This window comes from Mustela nivalis, assembly GCF_964662115.1.
Source record: "Mustela nivalis genome assembly, chromosome: 14".
NCBI lineage: Eukaryota > Metazoa > Chordata > Mammalia > Carnivora > Mustelidae > Mustela > Mustela nivalis.
In genome coordinates this window covers 12674570-12695294 of record NC_139033.1, presented here as the reverse complement: position 1 = coordinate 12695294, position 20725 = coordinate 12674570, and the positions used below count along the sequence as shown (strand labels likewise).

General features: G+C 46.0%; 1 protein-coding gene and 1 long non-coding RNA gene across 5 annotated transcripts in view; one reads left to right on the top strand and one right to left on the bottom strand.

Moving 5' to 3' along the window:
* Positions 1-11168: 11168 nt before the first annotated feature.
* On the bottom strand, positions 11169-20722 carry LOC309847783. 3 transcript variants are annotated; one of them, XR_014302603.1, is made up of 6 exons: positions 20597-20722; positions 15370-15509; positions 14202-14338; positions 12115-12243; positions 11683-11905; positions 11169-11282 (listed from the first exon to the last, which is right to left on the bottom strand). It is a non-coding gene; the product is annotated as an uncharacterized lncRNA (long non-coding RNA). The 3 variants fall into 3 exon arrangements; XR_014302604.1 differs by lacking the exons at positions 15370-15509; positions 20597-20722 and adding an exon at positions 15053-15177; XR_014302605.1 differs by lacking the exons at positions 15370-15509; positions 20597-20722 and adding an exon at positions 15053-15159 and having other exon boundaries at positions 11169-11481.
* Positions 11646-20725, top strand: part of KDM2B (lysine demethylase 2B) — a 129886-nt gene continuing 120806 nt past the window's right edge. Inside the window, exons 1-2 of one of the 2 annotated variants that reach the window (XM_082698316.1) lie at positions 11663-11778; positions 12221-12370. The gene's annotated coding sequence lies outside the window, so the exon portion shown is untranslated. Of the gene's footprint in view, positions 11779-12220; positions 12371-20725 lie in introns of both variants that reach the window. The other variant, XM_082698315.1, reaches the window with a different exon arrangement.

Sequence of the window (20725 nt, the reverse complement as noted above, 5' to 3'; positions counted from 1 at the left end):
CTTACCTGATTAAGCTACCCAGATGTCCCAATAAAATATGTTTTGAAGTCAAGTAAATTAAGTCCTTCAACTTGGTTCTCCTTTACCAAAACTGGTATGGCTACATGAAGTGATTTATATCTCTCAATATATTTTGGAGTAAAACAGGATAAATTTTGTAAATGTATACATGATTTGAGATACATCTCATCTCTTAAATGGGCTGGTTGTCAGCAAGATTAAACATCTTGGATGATCTAACATCCTCTGTTAGTAAGACAGGACCAACCAGGCCTCACTCTAGAGCACCTGAGATCAGGGAGGACTGTTATGAGTTGAATTAGGACCCTGCAAAAAGAGATGTTGCCCAAAAAAAAGAAAGGAAGGAAGGAAGATAGATAGATAGGTAGGTAGGTAGGTAGGTAGGTAGGTAGATGTGTTGCAGTTCTAACTTCCAGCACCACAGAATGGGAGCTTACTTGGAGATAGGGTCTTTATAGAGGTAATGAAGTTAAAATGAGGTCCTAATCCAATATGACTGGGAAATAAAATGGGTAATTAAGACACACACAGAAGGGGGGAAGGTAATATGGAGATACAGCAAGAAGATCAGCCAAGGAATGCTGAGGTTCCCAGAAGCTAGGAGAGAGGCCTGGAACAGAAACTTCCCTAGAGCCTTCAAAGGGAACATGCGCTTCCGACACCTCGATTTCTGATTTCTGACCCTCAGAACTGGGAGACAACACGCTTCTGTTGTTCTCCGTCACCCATGGGATGCAGCCTTGGTGACAGCAGCCCTAGAACCTAGCCCTGAGGTGGGCTCTCGAAGTAGCCGAGGTTGCTGGGTTCTGATGGGTTTGTCAGGGAGAGGCAAGTGTGTTCAAGATGTCAACAGAGGTTAGAGCTGGGGACACCTGGATCTGAATCCCAGCTTCTCCAGTGTGTGACTGTGCCGCTTTGCAGAAGTACCCCAACCTCTCTGAGTCCCGTCTGTCAAACAGCAATAGGACTTGGCAGAAAGGATCGTTCCATGAAAGACCGTCTGTCTGGCAGTGAGCACGGCGCTCCGTAAGCTGGATGTGCTGTTCACGATGAGAGAGGCCTGTCTCACTGCACACCCAATGAATGAATCGGCTAATCTGTGAGTATTGATGAAAGGCGGAACATGGGTGAGAATCCAGCTGGGAGAAATAGACACGGGAGTAGGGGAATCTGTTATCCAAGGAATGGCTTCATAGTCCGCGGGAGAGGAGACGCAGAAAATGCAGCCACTGTCACCCGACGTGGGCAGAGGGCTTCTCCCTTCCTCCCATCCACGAAGCTGTTCTCACTGCCTCCCGCGGGCCAACCTGTGCAGGAAGCCGGTTGATCCGGCAGCTCGCTGTGTTGGCAAAGCAGAAGAAGGGCAAGGAATGAAGTTAAGGGCAGACAGGCCCAGGCTCAGCCCCAGGGAGTGGGCCTTGTGTTTCATCTCCGTGAACCTGATTCCCCATCTAGAAAGTGCGGATAATGGCACTGTCTCTGCACAGGCTAGTTGGGTGCTTAGAACCCTATAACACGTGTTAACAGTTGAGCCCAGTCCCCAGCTCAACAGGGTAGGGCATACCTTGTAAATGGGCAGGACAAACGGGCTGGCCGTTTTCTGCTCGGAGGATGCAAGAAGGAAAGATGACAGAAGCCTGGGAATAAATTCAAGGTACGGGAACAGTCCCGGTGCTGGGGATATTTTTATCTCGGACATGTGCCCATCTGTCCTCTCTCCATTCTAAGCTGGTGACTCTGTCCGTCTCCTTTTAGAAACCCTGAGTCAGGGCTGACCACACCGAGCTCAGGGGAGTTGGGAGTTTGGTCCCCGCTTTCCTTCAAAAGGATTTCAAACCCTCTTGACTTTGAGCTGATGTCTCTGCCTCCAACGGCTGCCAAACCTTCTGGGCCTCCCCCAGCCCGGGGCTGAGCTCTTTATGTAATTAAAAAGAAAAATAGAACAGCCGATGTTGCCAAACATGTATTTAAAGTGACACCCGGGGTTCAGGGAGTGAAAAATAAAAATGTTTGAGGTTTAGATTAAAAGTCTCCATGCTCGGCTGTCTCCTGACCCTGGGATTTCTCCTCAGCCGGACCGCCTTTAATCCCCTGCCCTGGCTTGTAAAAGCCTTTTAGACTGAAGGCATTTATTTCCCACAGAAGTGTTCCAGCCTAATCATGTAAAAATGCCCAGTATCCCAGGAACAGCCTGTCCAGGGCAGTGTGGTTCGGTGAGGCCCCGGGGAGAGTGGGGAAGTTGGGGGGTGAAAAGTCCTTGCTTTCCTTGACCGTACCTGTCCCCCTCACCTCTAATCCATCAGAAAACCATAGCCCTTCACATCTTAAAACCTGAGCTCTCCTGTCCAGGGCATCCATTTCATCTTTCCTGGGTGCCCACCTTCACGGGCTCAGAAGTCCACAGTGACCTACTCTGCCTGGTGTCTCTTGATCTTCCCAAAGCCATTCCGTAACAGCAACCAGAAAAATCTTTCTAAAACCAATCTGATCCCGGCCCTTGTTTGGCAGATGAGTTTCCTACGGCTGCTGCAGCAAATTACCACAATTTTGGTGGCTTAAAGACATACAGATTTATTCTCTCACAGTTCTGGAGATCAGAAGCCCCAAGGGGGCCAAGATGACAGTGCTGGCAGGGCTGGTTCCTTCTGGAAGCTCTGCGAGGGGAAACACATCTGCCTGCCTTTTCCAGAGTCTAGTGGCTGCCTGGATTCCTTGGTTTGTGGCCCCTTCCTCCTTCTTCAAAGTACATTTGTCCAGGGCACCTGGGTGGCTCAGTGGGTTAAGCCGCTGCCTTCGGCTCAGGTCATGATCTCAGGATCCTGGGATCGAGTCCCGCATCGGGATCTCTGCTCAGCAGGGAGCCTGCTTCTCTCTCTCTCTGCCTGCCTCTCTGTCTACTGTGAACTCTCTCTGTCAAATAAATAAATAAAATCTTAAAAAAAAAAAAAGTACATTTATCCAGTCTCTTCTGTCGCCACATCTCCTTTGCTCTCTGACCCTTCTGTCCGCCTCTGATCAGGATTCCTATGTTTACACTGGGTCCATCTGGATCATCTGGGATAATCTCCCCATCTCCAGACCCCAGACTTGATCACATCTGCAAAGCCCCTTCTGCCATATGCAGTAACATAGTCACAAACTCCAGGCATTAGGATGTGGAGGTCATTGGAAGTTTGTTATTCAGGCTACCATACTGCTTAAAGCCCTCCAGTGGCTTTGCATCTGAGTTAAGAGTAAAACCCAAGCTCTTCACCCTTCCTGGGAATGCCTTGTCTGATGTAGCCCCTTCCCCCCGCCCCTTGGCCCACTTGCTTTTCACTCTTCTCTCCACAGGCCAACTCCACTCTTGCCACAGTGCTTCTGCCCATGCCGTGCCCTCTGCCTAAATGCTCTTCCCCCAGACCTTCATGGGGTTGGCTGCGTTGTCCCTTTCCCACATTAGCTGCAGGGTCACCTTCTCAGAGAGGTCTTTGCCTGACTAATCTGTCTCACTCACTCCTCCCGGCAGTCCTTCATGTCACTTGGGTTCCCTTAATGTCACCCGGGTTTACTTATTACCTTTAAAAAATAGATATTATTTATTTATGATATTAATTATTTAAAATTAATAATTTCTATTAATTTTAATGAATTTTAAATTAATTTAATTGATTTTATTAATAATTGAGATATTAATTATTTAAAAACACTTATTCACTTATTTACTGTCTTTCTCCCCCATCAGAAAGGGAGCAAATGAGGGGCGCCTGGGTGGCTCAGTTGCGAAGCGCCTGCCTTCAGCTCAAGTCATGATCTCAGAGTCCTGGGATTGAGCCCCACATTGGGCTGCTTCTCCCTCTCCCAACCCCCCTGCTTGTGTTCCCTCTCTCTCGCTGTGTCTCTGTCAAAAAAAAATCACATCTTAAAGAAAAAAAAAAGTGAACAAATGAGAGGAAAATACTACCTTTCCTTGTGCACTGATACATCCCCAGTGACTGTTAAACTGTAGATCCTTGAAAAATGCTTGTTGAATGGATGAATGGATGCATGATGGGTAGGACATCCAATTTGGTCTCTGGGTTTCAGTGCCCAGGATTCAGGTTCAGAGTGGAGGTAGGTCAGACAGGCTGGGGGAGGAGGTGTCTGTTGCAACATTTAATGCATACTTCCTGTGTACAAGGCCCTGTGCTAGTCCTTCCTTCATGCGATTCAACATTTATTGAACACCTGCTGTGTGCCAAGCCTGGTGCAAAATTATTTATTCACACATTATTTATTCAAGTCAAAAAGCATCTACTGAGAGGTGCCTGGGTGGCTCAGTGGGTTGGGCCTCTACCTTCGGCTTGGGTCATGATCTTGGGGTCCTGGGATTGAGCCCCGCATCGGGCTATCTGCTCAGTGGGGAGCCTGCTTCCCCCTCTCTGCCTACTTGTGATTTCTCTCTCTGTCAGATAAACAAATAAATAAAATCTTTAAAAAAAAAAAAGTAGATGAGAATCAGTTAAAAAAAAAAAAGCATTTACTGGGGCGCCTGGGTGGTTCAGTGGATTAAGCCTCTGCCTTCGGCTCAGGTCATGATCTTGGGGTCTTGGGATCGAGTCCCACATCGGGCTCTCTGCTCAGCGGGGAGCCTGCTTCCTTCTATCTCCCTCTCTGCCTGCCTCTCCATCTGCTTGTGAACTCTCTCTGTCAAATAAATAAATAAAATCTTTAAAAAAAAAAAAGCATTTACTGAGTGTCTACTGAATGCTAGGCAATGTACAGTCATCAAACATCTATTGTATACCAGTTGCCTCAAATCAGTGCGTGGGTACACAGTCGTTCAATAAATGACAGAATCAATGAATGTCCTCACGGAGCCCCTAGTCTTCCCGCTAAAATGGCCTGTAAATAAATAACTCTAACACACAAAGATAAGGCAATAATGTGGGTGTGTTCAGAGCGCGGAGGGGCCCCTTATCACCTTGTACTGGCAGGTACCTTTCTCAGAGTCTTATCTTCTTACCTGGGAACCAGCTCTTTGAAGGTCAGGTAGACTCGCCCCTCACTCACCTGCCTCTCCATCCCCTGGGCACCTGGGAAGAACCTGGCCGGCCGCGCATGCTCAGTCAGCGCCTGTTAGCTGATTACTGAGGTTTCCCCTACCGGCAGTTGCTCCTTCATTCAGACGCCAGGCAAGAGGGCAACAGCTGGATCCCAACCCTTGCACTGCTGGCCCGGAGCCCGGAGCCTCTCACAGGCTGCCCACCATCCATTTGGCCTGCCTTTTCCAGATTTAAATGAAGGATTTAGTCCTCCTCCCTTGGTATGGCTCTTTGACTCGACTTCTGTGGAATCTAGTCTTTCTTTTTTAAGATTTTATTTATTTATTTGTCAGAGAGAGAACAAGAGAGCGAGCACAAGCAGGGAGAACAGCGCACAGAGGCAGAAGCAGGCTCCCCACCAAACAAGGAGCAGGATGTGGGACTCGATCACAGGACGCCAGGATCATGACTGGAGCCGAAGGCAGACGCTTAACCGACTGAGCCAGGCGTCCTCTATGGAATCAATTCTTATAAAAATTCAGGCAAAAAAAAAAAAAAAAAATTCAGGCAATGTGTAGAAATTGTTAAAGACGCCATAGCTCACCAGTCAGGAGGCTTTGCCTGATCAGACGCTTTCCTTCCCTCTTTTTTGTTTTTTTGTTTTAAAATACACACAACATAAAATTATAATTTTAATTATTTTATTTATTTTGGAGAGGGAAAGCGGGAAAGCAGAGGGGCAGAGAGAGAGGGAGAGAGAAAGAATCTCAAACAGGTTCTACACCCAGTGTGAGCCTGATGCGGGGCTTGATTCTACAATTCTGAGATGGTGACCCAAGCGGAAGCCAACAGTCAGATGCTTAACCAATTGAGCCACCCAGGTGCCCCTTTATGATTTTAGTTTTTAAGCAGACAGCATGCCAGATGGAGGGATCGAACTGACAACCCTGAGCTCCCCCCCCCTTTTTTTTTTTAAAGATTTTATTTATTTATATGCCAGAGAGAGAGAGAGAGAGAGAGCACACAGGCAGGCAGAGTGGCAGCAGAGGCAGAGGGAGAAGCAGGCTCCCCGCTGAGCAAGGAACCCGATGCGGGACTCGATCCCAGGACGCTGGGATCATGACCTGAGCCAAAGGCAGCTGCTTAACCAACTGAGCCACCCAGGCGTCCCTTAGCTCCCCCCTTTTTAAAAAGAAATCTTTACCCCCAATGTGCGGCTCAATCTCATGACCCCAAGATCATGACCCAAGCAGAAACCAAGGGTCAAATTTTGCTCAACTAACTGAGCCACCCAGGTACCCCTATTGGGGTATTATATTTAATGATCAGTTTGTTTAGAACAATTACAAATATAACTTCAATAATGTACCAATTATCTTGGTAAAATATGGCAAATACAGTGTTTGTCATAGTAAAACTGAGTTTTTTTTTTTTTAAATTTTTTTGTTATTGTCATGAAAAGTAATAAATTGGGGTGCCTGGGTGGCTCAGTGGGTTAAGCCTCTGCCTTCGGCTCAAGTCATGATGTCAGGATCCTGGGATCGAGCCCAGCATTGAGCCCCACATCGGGCTCCCTCTTTTCCCCGCTCCGCACCCCTGCCTGCCTCTCTGCCTACTTGTGATTTCTGTCAAATAAATAAACTCTTTTAAAAAAAGAATATTATGCAGTTCTAAGCTTTAAAAATAGGAAATAAACATATATATGGTTTAAAAATGATTATATGTTATCATCATGAGCGATGTAAGAAACAAAACTTAACCACTTTTATAGAAGCTTTATTCACAATAGCCAAAAGGTAGAAACAACCCCAATCAGCAGATGAATAGAAAAACAAAATGTGCTCTATACATACTATGAATTATTATTAAGCCTTAAAAAGGAAGGCAATTCTGACCCACACTATACTATGAAAGAACACTGAAGGCATTATTTGAAGTGACAGAAGCCAGACACAATGGGACAAACATGGTCTTATTCCACTTATTTGAAATCCCTGGAGTAGCATATTCATGGAGACAGAGAATAGGATAGTGGATGCCAGGGGCCAACTGGAGAGGGAATTTGGGGGAGTTGTTTGCTGGTTATGTGCAGGATTTCTGTCTGTGATTGTTATAGGCTGGATATGTTTTCCCAAAACTCATTACGCTGAAGCCCTAACTCCCAGTGTAATGGTGTTTGCAGGTGGAAACGTTTGGGAAGTGACTGGGTTTACATTAGATGTCAGGAGGGGCACCTGGGTGGCTCAGTCAGTTAAGCATCTGCCTTTGGCTCAGGTCATGATGCCAGGGGCCTGAGATCAAGCCCCACATCGGGCTCCCAGCTCAGCGGGGAGTCTGCTTTTCCTTCTGCCCTTCTCCTTCTTGTCCTTTCTCTCATGCTCTCTCTCTCTCTTAAATTAAAGAAAACAAAAACCCATTAGAGGCCAGGAGAGTGGGACCCTCTTGATGGGATCAGTGCCCTTATAAAATGGTCCCTAGATAGTGCCCATTCCTCGTATGAGGTTACAGAAAGGAGATGACCATCTATGAGGAAGAGGGCCCTCCCTGACACCACAACTGCCAGCTCCTTGACCTTGAACTTCCCAGCCTCCGGAAGTGTAATAAATGCCTGATGCTGGGGCGCCTGGGTGGCTCAGTCGTTGGGCATCTGCCTTCAGCTCAGGTCGTGATCCTGGGGTCCTGGGATTGAGCCCCGCCTCGGGCTCCCTGCTCCGTGGGGAGCCTGCTTCTCCCTCTCCCACTCCCTCTGCTGTGTTCCCTCTCTCGCCGTCTCTCTGTGTCAAATAAATTAATAAAATCTTTAAAAAAAAATGCCTGATGCTTAAGCCACCCTGTGTATGTATTTTGTTAATAGGAGCCCAAGCTAACTGAGACGGTTGAGGGAAAGGTTCTAGAGTTGGAAGGTGGTGATGGTTGCAGAACGAAGTGAAAGTGAAGGCGCCTAATGCCACTGAACCGTACCCATAAAAATTATCTAAATGGGGGTGCCTGGCTGGCTTGGTCAGTAAAGCATTAGACTCTTGATTTCGGGGTTGTGGGTTCGAGCCCCATGCTCGGTGTAGAGATTACTTAAAAATAAAACCTTTAGGGGCAGCTGGGTGGCTTAGCTGGTTAAGCATCTACCGTCCGTTGGGGTCATGATCCCAAGCCCCTTGTTGTACTCCCTGTTCTGCGGGGAACCTGTTTTTCCCTCTCCCTCCCATTCTGCCTACTGTGCTCTCTCAATCTGTCAAATAAATAAATAAAATCTTTAAAAAAAAAATCTTTAGGGCACCTGGGTGACTCAGTTGGTTAAGCATCCATCCAACTCTTGATTTCAGCTCAGGTCATGATCTCAGGGTGGTGACACTGAACTCTGCATTGGGCTCTGTGCTGGGCATAGAGCCTGCTTAAGATTCTCTCTCTTCCTCTCCATCTGTCCCACCCCCTGCCTATGTATATATGTTCTCTCTCCCTCTCTAAAATGAATAAAAAAAATCTTTTAAAAATGATTTAAGTGGGGTGCCTGGGTGGCTCAATGGGTTAAAGCCTCTGCCTTCGGCTCAGGTCATGATCTCAGGATCCTGGGATCGAGCCCTGCATCGGGCTCTCTCTGCTCAGCGGGGAGCCTGCTTCCTCCTCTCTCTCTGCCTGCCTCTCTGCCTGCCTGTGATCTCTCTCTGTCAAATAAATAAATAAAATCTTTAAAAAAAAAAAGATTTTATTTATTTATTTGACAGACAGAAATCACAAGTAGGCAGAAAGGCAGGCAGACAGACAGGAGGAAGCAGGCTCCCCGCTGAGCAGAGAGCCCGATGCGGGGCTCGATCCCAGGACCCTGGGATCATGACCTGAGCCGAAGGCAGAGGCTTTAACCCACTGAACCACCCAGGTGCCCCAAATAAATAAATTCTTAAAAAAAAAAAAAAAAAGATGACTCCTTGTAAAGTTCCATATTTCTTTATTTTTTATTTGTAAATTTTTATTATTATTATTTTTGTGTGTGTGAGTAAAACAATAGAAGTTTATTAAGTGAAGATACAGATGAAGCTCTCAAAGGTGAGAGGGGTCCCAACAGGGTTGCCAGTGAGGGCCTTTAGGGTTGGTCTTTTATAGAAAGCTAACCAGGGAATTTAAATACTGACTACTAGAGACTGGAAGGGCCCTACTACAGGCAAAGTCCCTGAGGTGGGAGCAAGCCATTGAAGAAAAGCCAATGCACAGAAAGCAGAACTGGGTAGGGTTAGGCCAACATTCCCTTCTTTTGAGGAAGGGGGATTAACCAAACTTTGGCCAGAAGCCTGTCACCTGAGACTTAAGCCTGGTGGCCACACTATTCACCTTTAATTGGCCAGCAGGTGCCCAGTTTTGCTGTTTCAGAGAAAAGGTCATCTAAGGGAGAGACATCTCCCAGGAAAGAAAAGAGCCCACTTTTACTTACCCTTCGCTGGAAGTGATCCCAGGTTTCTGCACCGAGACGAAGCGGGACAGCTAGGTTCTTGTCTCATGGAGTCGAAGAATGAATCTCTCAGACAACACAGAGTGAGTAAATCAACAGAAGTTTATTAAGTGAAGATACAGAAAAGGCTGTCAAGAGTGAGAAGGGTCCCAACAGGTTGCCCTATTTTTAATTTTTTTTTTTTAAGTTTTATTTTTACTTATTTGAGAGAGCCAAGAGAGAGACCACATAGCAGCAGAGGGAGAGGGAGAAGCAGGCTTCCTGCCGAGCCGGGAGCCCGATGTGGGGCTCGATCCCAGGACCCTGGGATCATGACCTGAGCCGAAGGCAGACACTTAACCAAGCATCCCAGCACTACGTTAACTCTTCATTCAGCCTTTCCTGAGGAATCTGAGGAAAACATATTCTGCAATTTTTACCACTCTCCTGTTGACGAACAGTTGGGTTGTTTCCCATTTTTTTGAGACTGCATATAATGTAGCGCAGGCTGACATCCTCGCTCATGCCTCCCGGTGCCCTTGTGGCTGTTTTTCTAGAATGTTCCTAGAACTGGAACTGTTGGATCCTAGGTTGCACACTTTTTCTGCTTTACCATATACGTGGCCCACTTAATTTCCAAAGTGCTGACTTACTTTCCCAGTTGATTTCTCCCCGGGGCCCCTGTCCTCAGCTCACTGTACTGGGGTCACTAGGCCTTCTTTCAGTTCCTTTAGCTCATATGCTCCCCCATCACGAGACCTTCGCATCTGCTATTTTTTCTGCTGAGAACACTTCCCCTACCCTCAGCTTAGCTAAGACCTCTTCTTTCCGCAGCGCTCAGCTCTTCCCTCCTCAAGCCCAGCCCAGGTCAACCCCATCTTCTCCAGGCCCACATTATATACCCGAGAGCCGTGTGTCCCTCTCTGTTGTGATACACTTCTCAGTTGCAATGTTCCATCTGTCTGTGCAACGATCGACACAAAGTCAGTCAACTCTGCTAAGTTTCACCAGGCTGAAAGGAGTAGCCGCCATATTTGTTTTAAGCTTGTTGCCATATCTCCAGCATCCAACACCGTGCCTGGCGCCTAGTAGGCCACGGGCATTGTGATTCTAGTAGCTGTTCTAGGTTTTTACTCATATTTAAGTCCAGAATGTGATTTTTTGAGCATGTCTCAGTCTATCTACTGCAGGCCAAAATCAGGACAATGTAAGCACAATCTCTTTCCTTGAGGAGCTCACGGAGGGAGGTCAATAAACATTTATTGAGCCTGCTGGACCCGGACATATGTGAGTGCTTAGCAATGGTTTAATTGACTTGGATGTCACCTCTAGTGTGAGGACTACTACTATAATGAGGAATGCTGATCATTGTTTATTGAGCATTCATTATGTGGCAGGAACTCTACTAAATGCTTTACCTTTACCATCTTATCCTACCTTTGCATTCTACCTGGGAGGTACTGTGATTATCTCCATTTTACAGGTGAGGAAACAGCCTTAGAAAAGTGAAGTCACTTCTTCCAGATCACACAACTAGTAAATGGAGTCGACAGGATTTCCCAGCCAGAATGCCGGCATTCCACATGATGCTAAATTTCTCCCTCCCTAAGTATACTGCTTTCAGTTGGATTCCCGAGACAGAGTATTTAATCACAATAATAAATTAGCAATAGCTACCCCATGATGGGGTACTTACTGAGCGCCAGTCACTTTATATCATCCATTCATTTATTCAACAAATATTTTATTGAGACTCTCGAGGGCCAAGCTCTAATTGACATGTGTGGGGTTACAGAGGTGGACAAAAGAGATTAAAATTGCTGCTTTGTGGCATTGTCATCCTAGTGGGAGGAGAAAACAACAAATAAAATCTGTGATTGAGGGGCGCCTGGGTGGCTCAGTGGGTTAAAGCCTCTGCCTTCGGCTCAGGTCATGATCCCAGAGTCCTGGGATCGATCCCCAGATCGGGCTCTCTGCTCGGCAGGTAGCCTCCTTCCTCCTGTCTGTCTGCCTGCCTCTCTGCCTACTTGTGATCTCTGTCTGTCAAATAAATAAATAAAATCTTAAAAAAAAAAAAATCTGTGGTAGATGGTGAGCAGTGCTACAGAGAAAACGAAAGCAGAAAAGGGAACTAGGGCGCGTAATGACTGGGGTTTCTGTGGTCTCATTTCATTCTCCCAAACATCTATTATTTTCCCACCGTAGAAATGATAATGAGATTCACTTGGTGAAGTCACTTACCCACAGCACACAGCTCCCAGGCTGAGAAGTCGGGACTCTGGTAGGAACATCCAACTTTCCAACCCTGTAGGAGCATCCAGCTGTCCGCGCAGGCAGGTAAGTTGACCCAGGCGAGTGAGGACTTGCCAAGTTATGCTGACGGGTCCTTGCCATGCCCGGGGCAGACATTAAGCACGATTCGCGGTGGGAGACACGGATGCAGAGGTTGATGTCAAGGCGCAGGCTGACGAATGGATTCCCGAGTTCGGGAGCAGAAGTCAAAGGCACGGGAGGTCATTCTGGGGGTGCCTGCCAGCCCCTGCCCCGCCCCACAGCACGCTCTGTGCCCCGCCCCCTTCCACTCGGGGTGTCTGGACTCCAGGCCCTTAAGCTGGGATAGCAAGTGGCAAGTGACCATGATATGTCGCCTCGCCCTGGGGAAGCCCTGCTCACGTGCAGATAGCGGTCTCCCAGACCCTGCGGCGAGCACGCAGGGTGCGCGTTCTCAGGCCTCAGCTGCTGGCGATGACAGCTGACTCTCTCGGTTTCTGCCCAGCAGATCACGTGGACCCGGGATGCAGTCTGGAAGAGAGTAGGGGAGAACCTGGGCTTTGGAGCTAGAAAGGTGTCAATTACCACCTCCCCGAGGAACCTCACATTGTTGCACTTTAAGAGGGCCTCTTAGAATCTTTGCAACTTCTTCAAAGAGGTACACTTTAAGATTTAATCAAGCTGAAAATACACTTATTTGGGAGTTTGAGGAATTCATTCCTTCGACAAATTCATTCACTCATTCGAGAGATTGAGTATTTTATGAGCCAGGCCCTAGGGGCTGAGCATAAGCAGTAAATAAGACCAAGGTCAGTCACCTCAAGGATTTTTCCTTTTTTTTCCTTAAAAATTAAAAATTAAAAAAAAAAAAATCTCTAGGGGCGCCTGGGTGGCTCAGTGGGTTAAAGCCTCCGTGTTCCGCTCGGGTCTTGAGTGATCCCGGGGTCCTGAGATTGAGCCCAGCATTGGGCTCTCTGCTCAGCAGGGAGCCTGCTTCCCTTCCTCTCTCTCAGCCTACCTATGATCTGTCTGTCAAATAAATAAAATCTTGAGTAAAAAAAAGTCTCTAAACCCAACGTGGGGCTTGAACTCATGACCCTGAGATTAAGAGTCATGTGCTCTGTGCTCTACGGACTGAGCTAACCAGGTGCCCCAGGGACTTTTTTTTTTTTTTTTTTTTTTAAAGAGAGACCCTGACAATGGGCTGCTAACACTTTCGTATTTTATTAAGTATTCTGAATGAGAGTTTTGAGTTAGGGTAAACTGGGCAAACTCACCTGCTCTCAGTTTGCAAGGGGTGGTCTCAGATTTCTCTCCTTGGGCTGGGGTTAAGAGCCAACTGTCCATCCTAGCCTCACCAGGGAGAAAGGCCTGCTCTCTGCCTTGAAAAGATGCTATCGGGTGAAGAGGAGGCTTTCCTACAAAGGCAGTGCGTGCTCTGTGTGTATCTGAGCGCTACTCAGTAAGCAATTGGTCAATTAATGAAGGTCATTTCAAGGAGGGCAAAAGCGACCGATTCCATCTGCAAAGGATGTTATAATGGCTAGCTAGGAAAAAAGAAAGATCTCAGTAAGGTTACTCCTAGATCTCTGGAAGGGTGAGTAATTTGGGGACTAAGTGGGGCACAGTAGGGATGCAGGACTTTCATTAGAAAGGCACTTTTTTTTTTCTTTGAGATTTTATTTATTTGACACACAGATCACAAGTAGGCAGAGAGGCAGGCAGAGAGAGAGAGAGAGAGAGAGAGGAGGAAGTAGGCTCCCTGCAGAGGAGGGAATCATGGAATCATGACCTGAGCTGAAGGCAGAGGCTTTAACCCACTGAGCCATCCAGGTGCCCCTCTTTTATTTATTTATTTATTTTAAGTAGGCTCCACACCCATTGTGGGGCTTGAACTTACCACCCGGAGATCAAGAGTCACAGGTTCTACTGACTGAGCCAACCAGGTATCCTTAGACATGTACTTTTAAACGGGGTGCAAAAAACCCCACAAAAACAAAAACAAAAAACAAACAAAAAACTGAGTGCTGGCACCGTGCTAGGTAGGAGATACATCCACGAGGCAGACAGGGTCCCTATACTCCCAGGACTCCCAGTCAGCCTAGAGCATAGGCAGCAATAAGATAATATGATCAGCGTTATGAGCAGGGCGGGGGTGGGGTGGGGGGGAGACATCAAAGCCTATTCCAAGAGGGTGAGAACTCTGGAGAGGAGGGTAGGCAGGATTGACTGCTCCCAGTGGAAGGATCACCATATGCAAAGGTCTGGGGGAGAGAAAGCAGGTTTATTCCAAGAGCTCAAAAGAGTTGAGTCAGACTTTGAAGGCTTGTTGGGGAGAGAACCGATGTTGGAGAGAAAAGCAGGGATATTCCATAGTTAGGAAGCCTTCCCCTTGGACGAAGACATTCCCCCACCATCCAGATCCAGAGCTAGGTAGGGATATGAAGTCCAGAAGGTCAACTTCATTTTAACAAAGAGACAGCACTTACCAGCCGCCCAGTTGTAGAACAGTGGTTCATTGAATCCTCATAGAACTCTTAGACGGTAGACATGGCCCCCATTTTATAGATGGGATAACGGAGGCTCGGTTTGGGCACCTTGTCCAAGGTCCTCTAGCTCACCAGATCTGGAAATTTAGAATGTCTTTTTATGGAGATGCTTTTGTTCCAGCAGTTCCTTTTTACCCGAGGTAATGCAATGTGAAAGCTTCTTTGTAATCAAGCCATGGCCGCAGGAGGCATTCTTCTTAACTCAGGTAGACCCAGTGCCTCCATCCCGTTCAACCCGCAGCGGAGCCCAGGAAGGGGCAGTAAAGAAAGCCCAAAGGCCCAATGGCCTCTCTTAAAATTTCCTCCTGTCTATTTTGATTCCCCCTCTGGGAGTACTTCCAGATACTATCTTCTGCTAAATAGAGAGTTTCTCCGAAGTTGCAAGACGTGGGAGGTTTAAAAAAAAAAAATCCGCAGCATCTAAGACAAAAAGGCCGACACAGAGTTTGAATTTTGAACAAAGGGCAGGGTGAGACCCGAAAGTAAATGCTGACACATCCTCTCTCCAGCTGTGAACTGGGGGTCTGAGGGCTGCCGCAAAGGTCATCAGTCTCTACATCTTTGGGGCAGGAAATGCAATTCAATCCTCTCAGTGACTGATCGCTCTGCAAGATTAATGGAATCGTCTCCAACACTGGTCTCTGTTCTGACAGGACAAAAAGTGAATCAAACTTCTCCCCTCCCCTCTCTTCTCGTTAAGCAAGGTCAGCTGATTCCCCATTTTAAAAGTTCAAAACTTTCTCTCCAGGAAATTTGTCCCCGGGGTGTTCTTTTGGGGTGGGAAACTCTACCTGCTGGGGTGAGAGCCAAAGGCGACGACGCTTGAAGGTCCGAGGACCTTTCTGGGCTTTTCATCTGTTCCTACTTCATCTTTCAAAATAAAATTAATCTCGAGGGCAAAAATCGTCCCTGAAAGGGTTAACCGCCAGCCCTGCGGTCCGGCCCTCGGGGACTGGCAGCCAATGATAATTTAGCATGATGAAGTAATGCCTGGGTTTTGATTTCCATTGGTTAACACATTTGTCCATCAATCGAAAGATGCACGTTTTCGGAGTATCTTTGAACTTTTATGACTCGCCTCCTGGAGTTAACCCCTTAATTAACTCACCTGTTATTTTCAAGTTTCCTTAGGGTTCTAGCACGGGAAGATGCAGAACTTTACACCAGAAGTCTTCCCCAAATGCCCAAAGCCAGACACTCAGGCTATATGTAAGCTGCTCTGACTCTGGTAATTCCATCTACACAGCCCTGGTGAAAAAATTAAAACATTAAAAAAAAAAAAAAGTCTTTGGGAACCCCAATCACTCTCTCTCTTTCTCAAATAAATAAAATCTAAAAAATAATAAAATAAAATAAAATAAATCTAAAAAATAAATAAAATCTAAAAATAAATAATAAATAAATAAAAGTATGGTCTGTGGGTTCCCAAAATGTTTTTTAAAATTGCAAACATAATACAAAATATGGCAAAAATCTAGGATTTGGCAAAGCTAGCAGGTGAATACACAAGTCCTTGGTATATTTAATTTCGATGCCTTTATGCTTGAAATACCTGATAAATTTAAAAGGGCAAGTAATGCATGAGATGGTCTGTGTATAACCCCCTTAAAATTTTCTCTCTCCTCAGAAGTGATCAAACGTAATGGTTTGCTGGTCCACTGAAGTTCTTCTCCCTTCTTTTTCTTTTTCTTCTCCCCCCCCCCTTTTTTTTTTGGACTTAAATGGGATCACAACATATACATTATTCTGACTTTTTTCTTAGCCAATCTTGAACTTTTTCTGAATCATGACATTCAGATTTACTTCATTTTTACCTAATATTTTAGAATGATTCAGTTCTACAGATAGTACATGGCAAAATCTCCAGGATCGTATTAAGTGATGAAGGAAAGGACAGTGGGTATATTTGTGTGACATCATCATAATAGAAAATATATAGATGTGTGTAAATGCATAAACTATTTCTGATAGGATACCCAAGGCACATTGTTAACAAGTTTTCCGGGGGCGGGGGGGTGGGCCCATGAAGGAGAGAAACTGGGTGGTTGGGCAGAGATACAGGAGAAAGACTTAAAGCAATTTTTTTTTAAAGATTTTATTTTTAAGTCATCTCTACACCGAAAGTGGGGCTCGAACTAATAACCAGGAGATAAGAGTCACATGCTCTACTGACAGAGCCAGCCGGGAGCCCCAAGACTGGAAGAAAATTTAAAACAATTTTTAAGCCATGGAATATTTCAGAAGTACAACAGAATTTGTAAAATTCTAAAGTTCATTTTGAAGAATTACACTCAGGTGCCCACCATCTAGATTAGGAGACAGAAAATCACCTGCCCCTTTTCTGTTCACATTCCCTGTTCTAGAATGGAGTCTCTTCTGCACTTTGTGTTAATCATTCTTTTGCTTTTATTTACGCCTTACTCTTATGTATATATAGCCACACAATATTTAGTGGTTTAGATTTACTTGATTTTGAGACTTATAGTCTTAAAAAGAATGAATAAAAATTAAATTCCTGTTTGAGTAGGATAATACAGGTACATCAATACAGGTTGAATCTAACCAGTATCCCCAGGTGCCCACCGTGCTAAGCTCTTGGCAGACCCTCAGAGTGGTTTAAGGAACACATAGTATAAAAGTCAAAAGGTACTACACCTTAGAAAATGAAATTAAGTCTATAAGATCCCAAGCCAGGCAACTCTAATGCATTAGTGTGTTAAAAATGTCACATTGTACCAAAGAATATGTGTTCGCTTCTCTTTTCCCAGTCTCTCCCCCCTCCCCCATTTTTTGGTTCTATTTCTTTCCAAAGAAAAGCCTTTACATCCAAAAGAATAAAAGTAGACATAAATTTGTCCCCTTTGGTTGATGTAAGTGGTCAGCACAATTCACTGTAAGTATTCCGCACCTTGTTCTGTTTGTGTTAATTTTTTTTTTTTTTTTTTTGGATTTTATTTGGGAAAGAGAGAGAGAGCAAGCATGAGCAGGGGGAGGCGCAGACGGAGAAGCCAACTCCCTGCTGGACAGGCAGCCTGATGCAGGCTGGATCCCAGGACCTTGAGATCGTGACTGGAAAGGAAGGTAGATGCTTAACCGACTGAGCCACCCAGGTACCCCTGTTCTGTGTTAATGTAAGGATATCATGAAGTCATCCTCATCAGTATATACAGAACTACCTTATTCTTCTTGATGATTTGATAATATTTGAATGGACAAATGGTCCAAGAATTATTTAATCAGTTCCCCAACTTTGGGATCCTTTTCAGTCTCTTTCTGTTGCAAACAGGGCTACAATGGATCGCATCTTTGTTTTTGTGTCTATCAGCAGGATATATATCAGGAAGTGGTTACCCATTTCTAAGGCTTCCTGCCCCAACACCACTTATCTGTCCTTGAAAAGTCTATTTGTCAGATCCGGGCAGGTGGGACAATCTTGAATCTAACCAGTATCCCCAGGTGCCCACCGTGCTAAGCTCTTGGCAGACCCTCAGAGTGGTTTAAGGAACAGCACTGCGAACATTCACACGGTCCCTTCGAGGAAACCTTTGCAGGCATCCCTGTCCCTCTCATCATTCCAATACTTCATTTTCTCAGGGTCCCTTCGTTCACTCCACAAATATTTCCAGAAGTTTGATTATAGAGACACAGAGCCAAATCAGACTCTGAGATGTATCTAGTCTGGTAGGTAAAAGTTAAGACAAATTCTGGGAAACACTGTAAGGTTGCACTGTCCAATAACAGACACCAGCTATGTACAACTATTTATTTATATTAAAAAGATATTTATTTATTTGACAGACAGAGAGATCACAAGTAGGCAGAGAGGCAGGCAGAGAGAGAGGAGGAAGCAGGCTCCCCACTGAGCAGAGAGCCGGAGAGGGGCTGGATCTCAGGACCCTGGGATCATGACCTGAGCTGAAGGCAGAGGCTTTTAACCCACTGAGCCACCCAGGTGCCCCTATGTACAACTATTTAAATTTTAATTAAAATTAAACTTAACATTCATTTTCTTAATCTCACTACCCACATTTCAATAGCACATGCGGCTAGAGGCTCCTGCATTGGACAGCACAGACATAGAATGTTTCCATGACCATGTCCTAAGGGACAGCCCCGTACGGGGGCATAGTGAGTGGTAAAGCGTGTGAGCTCTGTATTCCTGCAAACCCTGGGTACAGATCCTGTCTCTTATTTTACGGCTGTAAAATTTAGGCAAGTACCTTGACCTCTCTTCGAGCCTCAGCCATAGCGGTGGGGAATTATAGATCCTCCCTCATTAGGGCTTTGGGAAAGATTCAAGACAGTAACAAACGTGAGTGACTTTGCTTAAAGACATGGTAGGCACTCAGAAATCCGGAGCTCTTATAATTATGTATGAGGGTGAGAACGGCTTCAGTTTCTAACAGTTTTTAAAATCTTGGGGATTCCTAACTCCCCTGGGAGCCGTCTGTCCAGTCCCTGTCCAGGCTGGAGTATGTCTACAATCAAAGCTGGTTCTTCCATATCCCCTGTGTGTTAAAGCACAGAGCTGCTCAATCAACCTTTGATGAATGAAGAAATGAATGAATGGAGCCAACACAGCCAGGGTTTGACTGGGTCTTTTGTAAGAATGAGAAGGAGGATCCGGGAAGTCATTATTACTAAGTTTCAAATACAACAGGCCTGGTCTCCGCCCCCCCCCCCCCCCCAAGAAATAATACCTCTCTTGGAGAAGCACCTTCATCTCCCCTCCCCTTTCTCACCTACTGCCCACCCCTCTGGGACAATTAGCCAGCACTAGGAGCTCAAGGGTCTTGGCCCATCCCCCTTTGGCCCAAAATAACCTCCTCCCCCACTTGGAGCAAATGCCTGGAATTCTTTCAACAGGAGGACAAAGCCTTTCATCTGCCAATTACTGATAAAGGGAAAATGCAAATATCGCTGGGGAAGGTGATCCATCACGAGCCCAACATTTACTGAGTGACCACTTAGGACCAGGAGGTAGGGTAGGCATTCTGGGGGAGTCCGAGGGAACAAACACCCCAGTTGGCCCATTCTTCTCTCTGGTCTGTAGTTTCCTCAGGGTTTGTAAAGAGAAGGGATTCAATTAGGTGACTACTCAAACCCTTTCCACTCTGACAGGCCAGGAACTCCCCATTGGGGTGATATATAGACTTAACTTTTGGCACTGAGGTGCTTGCCATCGGATTTTTTCCTGACACCAGCGTTTGGGGACACCCACATGGGGAGAGAAGTGTCTCTGGGAGTAAAGGAGAATTGGGATCAAGCATTCTATTTCGGTTTTGCTTTATGGCACTTAACTTCCTTTTCCTGACCCGCCAGCTGCAGAGGCCCTCCTTTGAACATGTTCATTTCATTATGTGGGAACAAGGAAGGTGGTCAGTATCCATAAAGGCTGTGATGAAAGTAACTACACTTACAGGCTTGTGGCCTTGAACGGCTTTGCCTTTCTGAGACTCAGTTTCCTCATTTGTAACATGAATCCTCTAACAAGACTCTTCTTCTTCAAGGGGTCTTCTGTGAGAGAAACTAGTGAGATGGGCCCTGATTCTTGACAGAGGCTGAGGGCAAAACCTCCTCATTCCCACTAAGCTGAAATAAGTTTTGGTATTTGCCAGGACTGGGATTAAAACAAACTTAAAACAAACAAACAAACAAACAAAAAAAGTTTTTAGGGGTGGGTGGAAAAAGAATATAGAACGACAGGAAACTTAAAGGTGTGTTAGGGGGAAGCTGTCTTTTAGGGTGACCAATACAGAGCTGATGGTTCACATCCGATCTCTGATGGGAAGCCACTTCCTCTCCACACATCTCAATGGTGTGTCCACTAGGGAGGATATTGGCTTGGGCAGAGGAACCACCGCGACCGATCGTGTCTCTGAGCCTCAGTTTCTCTATCTGCAAAATGACTATCCTAGAGGCTTAATGGCAGAAATAAAAATATGTTAAGTTTTTTTTCTGCCAAGACTGCTATGAGCATCTATGTTCTTTTAATGGAGCTGTGCCCTGTCCTCATCTCCTCCTGATCCTTACCCCAAAGAGCAGGCCTAGTTGGATTTGGAGGAATGTTTAGGGCCAGCTTTTCTCATAGTCAGAGCTGACCTGACTTTTGTTCATAATGGAATTAATTACAGGACAGCCGCTTTTAGGGTTCCACTTTTGGGGGTGGTCACGGCCATCCAGGTATACTGAGGGAAAGCAAGAGAGAATCAGTCCCTCTGCTAAGAATTCCTAAGAACTCATCAAGGGGCACCCAAAGGTCCCCGCGCCCCACCCCAGAGCCTCTTGCTCCTTTCCACCGACTTTTCTCCTATAAACCGTCAAAAAGGGCTTACCCTTCGCCTGCTTGCCAACTGCGTTAGGAGGCGCCAGATCGGATTCTCTCGGTGTTTCACTCTTGAGCATCTATTTCCTTCTCTTGGCGAGCGCAGGGACCTTTAAAAACTGTCCAACTTCTGTTCCAG